Source organism: Loxodonta africana, chromosome 13 (assembly GCF_030014295.1).
Source record: "Loxodonta africana isolate mLoxAfr1 chromosome 13, mLoxAfr1.hap2, whole genome shotgun sequence".
NCBI classification, from domain to species: Eukaryota; Metazoa; Chordata; class Mammalia; order Proboscidea; family Elephantidae; genus Loxodonta; species Loxodonta africana.
Window position 1 is genome coordinate 84,457,316 of NC_087354.1, and position 14,222 is coordinate 84,471,537.

Genomic DNA, 14,222 nt, shown 5'->3' on the forward strand with positions numbered 1-14,222 from the left:
ACACCATTAGCCCTTGGAATATGTCACTCAAGAAGTCAATATTTCAGGAGGATTTAGGCTTCCTCTTATTGATACCATTTACCCAAAGCATCTCAGTGCCATGGCTTCTTCTAGGCTGACAAGTACCACACATCTTCTAGACATCATCCTTCCTTTTCCCAGAGAAGAGGAATTGTATCCATATAAAATGACTATACGGACTGGTGAATTGTTATTAGGGCTCTAAGATTCTTCCTGGCGTCCATATTCGTGTTCTGTTAAATTCTATTCCCTGAACTCTGTCTGAATTGCACCACCACCTCTAGGTCTCTGCTCCAACGCTTCAGTAGCCTTTCCATGGCATTTTTGGCTCTGATGTCACTGTCCCTTGACTCTGATGTAAGCTTCATCCTCTGAATTTATGAAACTTGCTTTTCTCATATTGCAATGTTAACTCACTTTGCCTTCTTCAACTTGTAACCTTATGCTTCGCCCTCTGTGTCTCATCCATCAAGCTCTCTGGGTGCATGGGACATTTTGCCCTGACCAGTCAGCACTGTAAGTCACCACCTAGGACTGATAGCTGCACATGAAAGTGCATATTAAATACAAGCTGAAAATTGTGCATATTTACCAAGTATAATGATGGCAATTCTTTGAAAGACAATAAATTGTCTTTACTTCACATGCAAACCTGAATATCTCTACAAGTTACTAAACGGGCAACTCACTGAGAGACAACATTTAAAAAAAAAAAAAAACCTTAGAGAGAAAAACAATGTGTCAAAGACAACAGATGGTCCAAAGAATACAGCACGTATAAAACATTTGGGTAAAAACCAATGTGCTAAGTAAAGTGGATAGAAAAAGGCCAAACAAAACACACTAGAGATCTTTGTAAACAAAATGAGATGTGCATTTTTCAGAGAATCATTTTATTGAAATAGGAGGACATCCAACCAGTAGTGATTTTAAATAGAATTATTTGACTTCTTTTGGAAATAACTTCTAAAAAAATCAGAATTTTTTTCAAACTCACAAAAAAAAAAAAAAAAGACCTGACTTGCTGGCCTGACAGAGCCTGGAGAAACCTTGGACACCTTAGTACTGAACTCACTCCTCAGATTCACCCTTCAGCCAAAGATTAGACAGGCCCATAAAACAAGCAATAATACACTTAGCTCAACCATGTATATGACACTAAACAGGCAAACCAGTCCAGGGGCAAGGACAAGACGGCATGAGGGGACAGGAAAGCTGGATGAATGGAAATGGGGAACCCAAGGTCTAGGAGGAGAAAGTGTTGATACGTCACCTGGTTGGCAACCAATGTTTCAAAACAATATGTATTAATTGTTTAATGAGAAATTAATTTGCTCTGTAAAACTTGACTGAAAGAATAATAAAAATAATTTATAAAAAATCAGAATTTTCCCCCATACTCAACCTTTTAATGAATATTTCAAACGCAAAGTATTTCAACTGGTGCACTACTCAGTACCTTCTGTAATTAGTTTCACATGTGATTCTTGCATTCTTGCGCAATTACTAGAGAAAATAAAGAGAACTTGAGGTTAAAAACAATTTATCATGTTTTATCCTTGCTTTCCCAATGTGTATGCACATAAATACATACACACGTTGCAATAATCCTCCTAAAATCATGCTTAGAATAATAACCAAGGTCATCTAAGTTCATATCCTTTACTGTGCAGGAGGTAGGACAGGTTATGTTATAGTTGCATAAGGCAACCTCAGATGTCCCTTTATTCTTATGTAACAAAAAACCACTCCCTCGGACAAAAGTGAGGTGTTATAACCTTTGAAATGAACACAGAATCAGGACATCAACTTAAAACTGGAAACAACATTCATAAGAAACATCTCTAAAAATGTGAAGCCAAATTAAATGCAGACCAAGCAGCTAGCCAGAGAAGGAGACTGAGTTTTACTGCCCTCACCTTCTGAGCAAGGGCTAAGATATTTGCTCTCTGACAGCAGTTGAGTCCACCATTTCTATATGGAACATAACAACAAAGAATATTTCCCTTGTCAAGAGCACAAGCTATAAATTAAGACCTACATTCAAATCCTGATGATCAAAATGCCATTTATGCTCTGTGACCTTGAGCAAGTTGATTAACTTCTCTAAGCCCTAATTTTCTTATCTGAGAAATAGGAATAATAATGTTGTTGTTAGATTCCATCGAATCAGTTCCAACTCATAATGACCCTACGTACAACAGACCAAAACACTGCCCAGCCCTGCACCATCCTCACATTCACTGTTATGATCGAGCCCATTGTTGCAGCCACTGCATCAATCCATCTCATTGAGGGTCTTGCTCTTTTCCACTGACGCTCTATTTAACCAAGTATGATGCCTTTCTCAAGGGACTGGTTCCTCCTGATAATATGTCCGGGCTATGTGAGACATAGTCTCACCATCCTTGCTTCTAAGAAGCATTCTGTCTGTACTTCTTCCAAGACATATTTGTTCGTTCTTTTGGCAGTCCGTGGTAAATTCAATATTCTTCACCAACGCCACAATTCAAAGACATTAATTCATCTTCGGTCTTCCTTATTCATCACCCAGCTTCCACATACATATGATGCAATTGAAAATACCATAGCTTGGGTCAGGCACACTTTAGTTTTCAAGGTGACGTCTCAGCTTTTTACACTTTAAAGATGTCTTTTGCAGCAGATTTGCCCAGTGCAATACGTCATTTGATTTCTTGACTGTGGCTTCCATGGGCATTGATTGTGGATCCAAGTAAAATGAAATTCTTGACAACATCAATATTGTCCCTGTTTATCATGATGTTGCTTATTGGTCCAGTTGAGAGGATTTTTGTTTTCTTTATGCTGAGGTGTAATCCATACTGAAGGCTGTAGTCTTTGATCTTCTATAGTAAGTGCTTCAAGTCTTCCTCACTTTCAGCAAACAAGGTTGTGTCACCTACATATCACAGGTTGTTATTGAGTCTTCCTCCAATCTGTTTGAAAGGCTGCCTCTTGATCTATGTGCAGGATCCTCATGAGCACAATTAAGTATTCTGGAATTCCCATTCTTCATAATGTTATCCATAATTTGTTATGATCCACACAGTTGAATACCTTTGCATAGTCAATAAAATACAGGTAAACATCTTCCTGATATTCTCTGCCTTCAGCCAAGATCCATCCAACATCAGCAATGATATCCCTTGTTCCACATCCTCTTCTGAATCCAGCTTGAATTTCTGGCAATTCCCTGTTGATATACTGCTGCAACAGCTTTTGAATGATCTTCAGCAAAATTTTACTTACCTGTGATATTAATGATGTTGTTCGATAATTTCCACATTCACTTGGATCACCTTTCTTTGGAATAGGCGTAAATATGGATCTTTTCCAGTCGTTTGGTCAGGTAGCTATCTTCCAAATTTCTTGGCATAGATAAGTGAGCACTTAAAGTACTGCATCCTTTTGTTCAAACATCTCAATTGGTATTCCATCAATTCCTGGCGCCTCGTTCTTCACCAACGCCTTCAGTGCAACTTGGACCTCTTCCTTCAGTACCGTGGGTTTCTGATCATATGCTACCTCCTGAAATGGTGGAACATCAACCAATTCTTCTTGGACTCTGTGTAATCCTTCCATCTTCTTTTGATATGTCCTGTGTCATTTAATATTTTTCCCATAGAATCTTTCAATATTGCAACTTGAGGCTTGAAGTTTTTCTTCAATTCTTTCAGCTTGAAAAGGTTGGGTTCTTCCCTTTTGGTTTTCTAACTCCAGGTCTTTGCACATGTCATTACAATACTTTGTCTCCTCGAGCCATTCTTTGAAATCTTCCATTCAACTCTTACTTCATCATTTCTTCCTTTGGCTTTAGCTACTCAACATTCAAGAGCAAGTTTCAGAGTCTCTTCTGACATCCATTTTGGTCTTTCCTTTCTTTCCCGTCTTTTCAATGACCTCTTGCTGTCTTCATGTATGATGTCCTTGATGTCATTCCATAACTTGTCTGGTCTTCAGACATTAGTGTTCAACATGTCAAGTCTATTCTTGAGACGGTCTCTGAATTCAGGTGGGATATACTCAAGATCTGGATATACGCAAGATGGTACTTTGATTCTCACAGACTTGTTCTAATTTTCTTCAGCTTCAACTTGATCTTGCATATGAGCAATTGATGATCTGTTCCACAGTTGCCCCCTAACCTTATCCTGACTAATACTGAGTTTTTCCACCGTCTGTTTCCACAGATGTAGTCAATTTGATTCCTGTGTATTTCACCTGGTGAGGTCCACATGTACAGTTGCCATTTTTGTTGTTGAAAAAAGGTATTTGCAATGAAGAAGTCGTTGGTCTGGCAAAATTCTATCATGTAATCTCCACCATCATTTCTATCACCAAGGCCGTATTTTTCAAAGACCAATCTTTCTTTTTTGTTTCCAGTGTTCACATTCCAATCACCAGTATTTATCAATGCATCCTGATTGCATCTTCAATCAATTTCAGACTGCAGATTTGGTAAAAATCTGCAATTTCTTCATCTTTGGCCTTAGTGGTTGGTGTGTATTTGAATAATAGTTATATTAACTGGTATTCCTTGTAGGCATATAGATATTATCCTATCGCTGACAACTTTGTACTTGAGGATAGATTTTGAAATGTCTTTCTGATGATCAGTGCAACACCATTCCTCTTCAATTTGTCATTCCCAGCGCTGTGGACCATATGATTATCTCATTCTAGATGGCCAATACCAGTCATTTTCAGCTCATTGATGCCTATGATATCGATGTTTATGTGTTCCATTTTATTTTTGACAACTTCCAATTTTTCTAGATTCATACTTTTTGTATATTCCATGTTTCAGTTATAAATGGATGTTTTCAGCTGTTTCTTCTCATTTCGAGTCGTGTCACATGAGCAAATGAAGGTCCTGAAAACTTGACTCCATTCAGGTCATTAAGGTTGACTCAACTTTGAGGAGTCAACACTTCCCCTGTTGTCTTTTGAATGACTTCCAACCTGAGGGGCTCATCTTCCAGCACTATATCAGATAGTGTTCTGCTGCTGTTCATAAGGTTTTCACTGGCTAATTCTTTTCAGAAGTAGATCACCGGGTCCTTCTTCCTAGTTTGTCTTAGTCTGGAAACTCAGTTGAAACCTGTCTGCCATGGGAGAATACCAGTTGCATAGCTTCCAGAATCACAGCAACATGCAAGCCCCCTCAGTACAACAAACTGACATTTATCACTGCTGTTTAGCACAGAGTAAGTACTCAACACACATTAGCTAAAATAATAAATAATATTAATAACCTGATAATTTAGAGGCATTAAATTTGTTTCTCACCAAGTTTCATTGGTTCTCAAATGGCCTGACCCGAGGCATTTGTGAGCCTGCTGGGAGGGAACCTAATCAACCACCAGATCTCTGGGCAACCCCTCAACATGCATTTGTATTTTCCTCTTGGCCTCTACAGCATAGCACTGTGAGTTCAAAGCACGGAAAGAGATGTGAGGAAGTTCTTCTGAAAACATTCAGTATTTTGTCAAGTTAGATAATGGGGAAATAGCCAAAGAACCTATTCAAAAAGAATGTCAAAATGCATACACCACACACACACACACACACACATACACATTTGGGCTCCTGGCCTGTCACCCAACTGCTTTCTGGATGATTATAGCTTAAAAGAGATCTGCCTGAGTACTTCAATGACCCTCAATGTAGATTTTTGAAATCTAGTATAGAAAAGATAATGAGAATTTTGCTATATCATATTCCCAGCTGCTCGTTTTGTTAAAGGGTCAATATCTCCAATTCCACTTCAATTCTGTGGGATGGGAAAAAGCTTTATCTTGCCTTGTTCCACCTCCTCATTTCTAAACTATTAATTTATCACCTTCTTTATCTTCATTTGAGTTTTAAATTTACTGTTCTCTCCAAATCATCAACTAAACCCTAACTCTCTAGTATAATTTCAATTCTCTGAGAAAACTTCAAAAAATGACTGAAATTTTCTCTGTCCTCCTAAACCCCCAGAGTCATTGCTCCATTTATCCATGCATTTATTCATTCATTCATTCATCAATTCATGAGCAAGTATTAATTTCCTACTACCATGGCCAGTTACAGTGCTAAACACTGAGAATAAAAGACCCAGCCTAACACCATCTCCCACCTTCTGCAGTGGAAGCGGAGGCCTTTTCCTCTTACTTTGGTGTAAAAACAAGGCCCATTTGGTGAAAGTTCCATTAACTACCATCTTCTTCACCTTTCTGTTGTATATAATTCCTCACCTGTTCTTTGTACTTCCAGCCTTCTAATCACCCTCAACTGTTGAGGGACCTGCAAACCCGCTTATATCTTCTCTCTCTAGCATTTTCGCCTTTCATTTTCCATTGACTCATTCCCCTGTGCCCATAAACGAGCAAAGATTTTATCATCCTGAAAAAATTATTTTGGGGGCTGGAAGGGAAATAAGCTTTGAATCTTTTAATTACTACCCTAATCAAGCACATCCAAGTACCTACCATTTAAATTCTTAAATGTAGAAACTGCCTTGGCCATAAAGTGACGAATATGTGATGGCATGAAAGGCACATCAATTGACTCCACAGTCTGGGAGTCAATTCCCCGGTTTTTGCAGCCACACTAGTGGGACTCCTGGGGGCTTTTCTTTTCCGTCTTTTTTTTTCCAAGTTTTTATCCAGTTCTTTTTTTCTTTTTCCCTTTTTTTTTCCTTCTTCTTTTTCCCCATTTCTTGGTTTCTCATCTCTCCATTCCAACAGCAACCTCTCTTAGCACACTTTTTTTGTTTTGTTTTTGGCTTCCGTTTCTCTCTCCTCTTTCCCATACCCATATAAGCTCCACAAATAAGAACCTCACTCCTCCTTCCTGCCTACCTGCACTGTGTACTGAACATCACACCCCTGGGCAGCACAGGCACAGCCTACTGGAACCTCCCCGGTACTGACTTCCAGTCAGGCCTGGTGGACCTAGAACATGCCACAAACAACCCATCCCAGCCCCTCCCTTTCAGCTGGACCTGCCTTGCTGTGCCACTGCTCAGTGACTAGCCCTGTGACAAAGAGGAGAAAATACCATGACCACGTATGAGAAAAACAACAAAGAATGCGCAGACCACCTACTCAGACACAGCAAAATAAAACAAAAAACCAGGATGAAACAAACAGATCTACAATAAATAAATAAAGAAAATAACTACTGAATATCTCAAAGATAGCAGACAGTACAAAAATATGTTTAAAAAAGAGGCAGCACCAAGATGGTGGAATAGACAGACGCTTCCGGCAAGCTCTCTTTAAAACAGAGACCCCCCAAAACAAGTGAAACTAGTATATTTATGATGAGCTAGGAACCCTGAACATCAAAGGCAAGCTTAGAAAACAAACTGAGGGGCAGGGGGAGGGAAAAACAGTTTCGAAGCAGAGAGGAGTTACCGGACCTGAATCATGGGGAGCCCTCAGGCACCATCCCAGGGAGTGGCTGCAGCGGGCTGATACTAGCATTCAGCTGCAGTTTCTTCAGGGAGAAGAAGCCAGCCACACAGCCTACACACACCTCCAGAACAAGAGAAGAATGGTGCTCTCAGCAAAAGCTAAGTACTTTCATATATTTTACCACGCCCCCCCACCTACCACTCCCAAGCCAGATTCAGCACCTGATTTCCCTGGGCCTGAGATAGGCTCCGTTGAGTGCCTACTGCCATCCTCCCGGCCTTGGAGAAGGAATAAATTTGCAACTGGGGGGAAAGATAATTTGCCAGCTCCACTGCCCCAGGAAGCTCAGGACAGAAGCAGCTCCTGTCCAGACATAAACGGTCCGTGGACTTTGAGTACCTTTGCCCTCTGCAATGACCTGTGTGGGCCTACTTCAGAAGAATAGGCCCTTGTTGGCAGACTCCAACCATTTCAGCTGTGCGGCGGAGAGGTGGATGTTTGATGTCTGACATTCCTTTGCCTTTTAAACAGGGACCTCACCTACCCACATCAGGGGCCTAAGGACTGGTAGCTCCATTCAGGTCACCCAGACACCTGCGACAGGGGCCCAAGGATAACTAGTACCTCCCAGTCCTGACAACCAAAAACACTGGGCACCCATGCTCCATCTGCAGAACCTACCCACCTGTATGCTCTAGAGAAAAGGGACATGCTTTCCTCAGAGACACATGCTGGATGATTCTCAGCCCCCTGTCTTGTTCAGAGTGTGACCCCCTGCTGCAACCAGATACCAGTACCTATACCAATCACCCCTGACCCTCTAAGGCTATAGGACAGAGCCTGCACCACATGCTTGACAATCAGCTACCTGGATGCCTTAGCTGAATTCATGCAAGAAAAGTGAATGGACTCCTAGACTGATATACCTGATAACAGCTCTAGCCAGCTGGGGACAGAATGTCACAGCTCCTAAGGTGAAAATAAACAAGATAGCTCACTCAAGCAACACATTTGGGCATATCAAAACAAAACAAAGCAAGAAGCTATGACACAGTAAGCAAACGTAAAATAAATTAATACAATAACTTATAGATGGCTCGGAGACAACAGTCAACATCAAGTCACTAAAAAAAGAAACCATGATCACCTCAACAAGCTCTCAAAAGAAAGAATCAAGGGGTCTTCTAGATGAAAATGCCTTCCTGGAATTACCAGATGCAGAATACAAAAGATTACTATACAGAACCCTTTAAGACATCAGGAAAGAAAAGAGGCAATACGCAGAAAAAGCCAAGGAACACACAGAGAAAGAAACTGAAGAAATTAAAAAGATTATTCAGGACCATAACAAAAAATTCAATAAGCCAGAAAAATCCATAGACAGACAGCAATGAGAAATTCAAAATATTAACAATAAAATTACAGAAGTAGACAACTCAATGGACAATCAGAGGAGCATAATTGAGCAAGTGGAAGGCAGAATTTCTGAACTTGAAGATAAAGCACTTGGCACTAATACATCTGAAGAAAAACAAGATAAAATAATTTAAAAAATGAAGAAACCTTAAGAATCATGTGGGACAGTATCAAGAGAAATAACCTACCAGTGATTGGAGTACCAGAACAGAGAGGGATAACAGAAAACACAGAGAGAATTGTTGAAGATTTGTGGGCAGAAAACTTCCCTGATATCGTGAAAGATGAGAAGATATCTATTCAAGATGCTCATCGAACTCCACATAAGGTAGATTTTAAAAGAAAGTCATCAAGACATATTATAATCAAACTTGCCAAAACCAAAGATAAACAGAATTTTAAGAGCAGCTAGGGATAAATGAAAAGTCACCTACAAAGGAGAGTCAATAAGAATAAACTCGGACTACTCGGCAGAAACCATGCAGTCAAGAAGACAATGGGATGACTTATATCAAAAATTGAAGGAAAAAAATTGCCAGCCAAGAATCTCATATCCAGCAAAACTCGTCTCTCCAATATGAAGGGGAACTTACGACATTTCCAGATAAACAGAAGTTTAGGGAATTCGTAAAACCAAACCCAAACTACAAGAAATACTAAAGGGAGTCCTTTGGTTAGGAAATCAATAATATCAGGTATCAAATCAAGACTAGAACTGGGCAGAGCAAAAAGAAGTCAACCCAGACAAGAAAATCACAAAAATAAATTTAAAAAAAACACTCAAAACAGGGAAACAGTAATGTTATTATGTAAAAGTAAACCATATAAAAACAATAAAGAGGGACTGAGAAATGTAGCCATAGATCTTCCATATGCACAGGAAGACAAGGCAATACAAAGAAATAAAAGTTAGGTTTAAATTTAGAAAAATAGGGTGAGATAATAAGATAACCACAAAGGAGAAAAACTATCCTACTCATCAAAATAAAATACAAGAAAAAAATAAAGACTCAGAAATAAAATCACCAACAACAAATATGAAGAAAGGACAACATATAATCTACTCAGCACATAAAATTCAGTGGGAAAAAGAAACTGTCAACAACACACAAAAAAAGACATCAAAATGATAGCACTAAATTCATACCTATCCATAACTACCCTGAATGTAAATAGAATAAATGCACCAATAAAGAGACAGAGAGTGGCAGATGGGATTAAAAAACATGATCTGTCTACAAGCTGCATACAAGAGACACACCTTAGACTTAGAGAAAAAGCAAACTAAAACTCAAAGGATGGAAAAAATATATATCAAGCAAACAACAATCAAAAAAGAGCAGGAGTGGCAATATTCATTTCTGACAAAATAGACTTTAAAGTTAAATTCATCAGAAAGGATAAGGAAGGACACTATATAATGATTAAAGGGACAACATACCAAGAAGATATAACCATATTAAATATTTATGCAGCTCCTTTTTTTTTTCCACAATAATAGTAGGAGACTTCAACACACCACTTTTGGTGAAGGACAGGACATCCAGAAAGAAGCTCAATAAAGACACTGAAGACCTAAATGCCACAATCAAACAACTTGACCTCATAGACATATGCAGAACACTCCACCTAACAGCAACCAAGTATACTTTCTTTTCTAGTGCCCACAGAACATTCTCTAGAATAGACCACATATTAGGTCATAAAGCAAGCCTTAGCAGAATCCAAAACATTGAAGTATTACAAACCATCTTCTCTGACCATAAGGCCTTAAAACAGGAAATCAATAACAGAAAAACAGAGAAAAGAAATCAAACACTTGGAAACTGAACAATACCCTGCTCAAAAGACTGGATTGTAGAGGACATTAAGGATGGAATAAAAAAAATTCATAGAATCCAATGATAATGAAAACACTGCCTATCAGAGCCTTTGGGACACAGCGAAAGCAGTGCTCAGAGGTCAATTTATACCAATAAATGCACACATACAAAAAGAAAAAAAAAATTAAAGGCCAAAATCAAAGAATTATCCCTAAACTTGAACAAACAGAAAAAGCAACAAAAGAGACCCTCAGACATCAGAAGAAAACAAATAATAAAAACTAGAGCAGAACTAAATGAAATAGAAAACAGAAAAACAACTGAAAGAATTAACAAGACCAAAAGCTGGTTCTTTGAAAAAATCAACAAAATTGATAAACCACTGGCCAAACTGACAAAGAAAAACAGCAGAGGAAGCAAATAATCTTAATGAGAAATGAGATGGGCAATATTACAATAGACCCAACTTAAACTAAAAGAATCATATCAGATTACTATGAAAACTTGTACTCTAATAGACTTGAAAACCTAGAAACAATGGGTGAATTCCTAGAAACACACTACCTACCTAAACTAACACAAACAGAGGTAGAACAACTAAATAGACACAAAACAAAAGAGATTGAAAAGGTAATCAGAAAACTCCCAACAAAAAAGAAGCCCTAGCCCAGACAGCTTCACTACAGAGTTCTACCAAACTTTCAGAGAAGAGTTAACACCACTACTACTAAAGGTATTTCAGAGCATAGAAAAGGATGGAACACTCCTAAACACATTCTATGAAAACAGCATATCCCTGATACCAAAACCAGGTAAACACACCACAAAAAAAGAAAATTACAGACCTATAAAACCAAAACCAAACCCAGTGTCATCGAGTCGATTCCGACTCATAGCAACTCTATAGGACAGAGCAGAACTGCCCCACAGAGTTTCCAAGGAGCACCTGGTGAATTCAAACAGCCAACCCTTTGGTTAGCAGCCGTAGCATTTAACCACTATGCCACCAGGGTTTCCTACAGACCTATATCGCTCATGAACTTAGATAAAAAAATCCTCAACAAAATGCTAGCCAATAGAATTCAAAAACATATAAAAAAAATAATTCATCAGACCAAGTGGTATTCATATGAGGTATGCAGGGATGGCTCAACATTAGAAAAACAATATAATCCATCATATAAACAAAACAAGACAAGAATCACATAATTTTATCAGTTGATGCAGAAAAGGCATTTGAGAAGCTCAACACTCATTCATGATAAAAACTCTCAGCAAAATAGGAATAGAGGGAAAATTTCTCAACACAATAAAGAACATTTATACAAAGCCCAATAGCCAACATCATCCTAAATGGAGAGAGCCTGAAAGCATTCCCCTAAAGACTGGGAACCAGACAACAATGCCCTTTATCACCACTCTTATTCAACATTGTGTTGGAGGTCCTAGCCAGAGCAATTAGGCTAGATAAAGAAATAAAGAGCATCCAAATTGATAAAGAAGAAGTAAAAGTATCTCTATTTGCAAATGAAGTGATCTTATACACATAAAACCCTAGGGAATCCTCAAGAGAACTGCTGAAACTAATAGAAGAGTTCAGCAGAGTATCAGGATACAAGACAAATGTACAAATCATGTTGGATTCCTCTACATCAACAAAAAGAACACCAAGGAGGAGATCATCAAATCAATACCATTTACAGTAGCCCCCAAGAAGATAAAATACTTAGGAATAAATCTTACCAGAGATGTAAAAGACTTATACAAAGAAAACTACAAAACGCTTCTGCAAGAAACCAAAAAAGGGCTACATAAGTGGAAAAACATACCTTGCCCATGGATAGGAAGACTTAACATTATAAAAAGGTCTGTTTTACCAAAAGTGATCTATGGATGCAATGCAATTCCGATCCAAATTCCAACAACATTTTTTAATGAGATGGAGGAACAAATCACCAACTTCACATGGAAGAGAAAGAGGCCTCGGGTAAGTAAAGCATTACTGAAAAAGAAGAACAAAGTGGGAGGCCTTACTCTACCTGATTTTAGAAACTATTATACTGCCACTGTAGTCAAAACAGTCTGGTACTGGTACAACAACATATACATAGACCAATGGAACAGAATTGAGAATCCAGACATAAATCCATCCACATATGAACAGTTGATATTGGACAAAGGTCCCAAAACAGTTAAATGGGGAAAAGACATTCTTTTTAACACATTGTGTTGGCATAACTGGATATCAATCTGAAAAAAAATGAAACAAGACCCATACCTCACACCATGCACAAAATGAGCTCAAAGTGGATCAAAGGCCTAAATATATAATCTGAAATGATAAAGATCACCGAAGAAAAAATAGGGACAACGTTAGGAGCCCTACTACATGGCATAAACAGTACACAAAACATTATTAACAATGCACAAGAAAACCTAAATAACTGGGAGCTCCAAAAAATCAAACACCTCTGCTCATCCAAAGACTTTACCAAAAGGGTAAAGATTACGTACACACTAGGAAAAAGTTTTTACCTATGACATTTCCGATCAGCACCTGATCTCTAAAATCTACAAGATACTGCAAAAACTCAACTACAAAAAGACAACCCAATTAAAAAATAGGCAAAAGATACGAACAGACACTTCACTAAAGAAGACATTCAGGTAGCTAACAGATACATGAGGAAATACAATCATTAGCCATTAGAGAAATGCAAATCAAAACTACAATGAGATTCCATCTCTCTCCAGCAAGGCTGGTATTAATCCAAAAAACACAAAATAATAAATGCTGGAGAGGCTGTGGAGAGATTGGAACACTTATACACTGCTGGTGGGAATATAAAATGGTACAACCACTTTAAAAAGCTAGAAATAGAACTACCATACGATCCAGCAATTCCACTCCTTGGAATATATCCTAGGGAAATAAGAGCCTTTACATGAACAGATATAAGGACACCCATGTTCACTGCAGCACTGTTTACAACAGCAGAACGGTGGAAGCAACCAACGTGCCCATCGACGGATAAGTGCATAAATAAATTATGGTATATTCACACAATGGAATACTACACATCAATAAAGAACGGTGATGAATCTGTGAAACATTTCAAAACATGGAGGAACCTGGAAGGCATTATGCTGAGTGAAATTAGTCAGTTACAAGAGGACAAATATTGTATAAGATAACTATTATAAGAACTCGAGAAATAGTTTAAACAGAAAAGAAAATATTCTTTGAAGGTCATGAGAAGGGGGAGGGAGGGAGCGTGGGAGAGGGGTATTCACCAATTAGATAGTAGATAAGAACTACTTTAGGTGATGGGAAAGACAACACACAATACAGGAAAGGTCAGTACAACTGGACTAAACCAAAAGCAAAGAAGTTTCCTGAATAAACTGAATGCTTCAAAGGGTAGTGTAGCAGCGGCAGGAGTTTGGGAATCATGGTTTCAGGGGACATCTAAGTCAATTGGCATAATAAAATCTATTAAGAAAACATTCTGCATCCCACTTTGGAGAGTGGCATCTG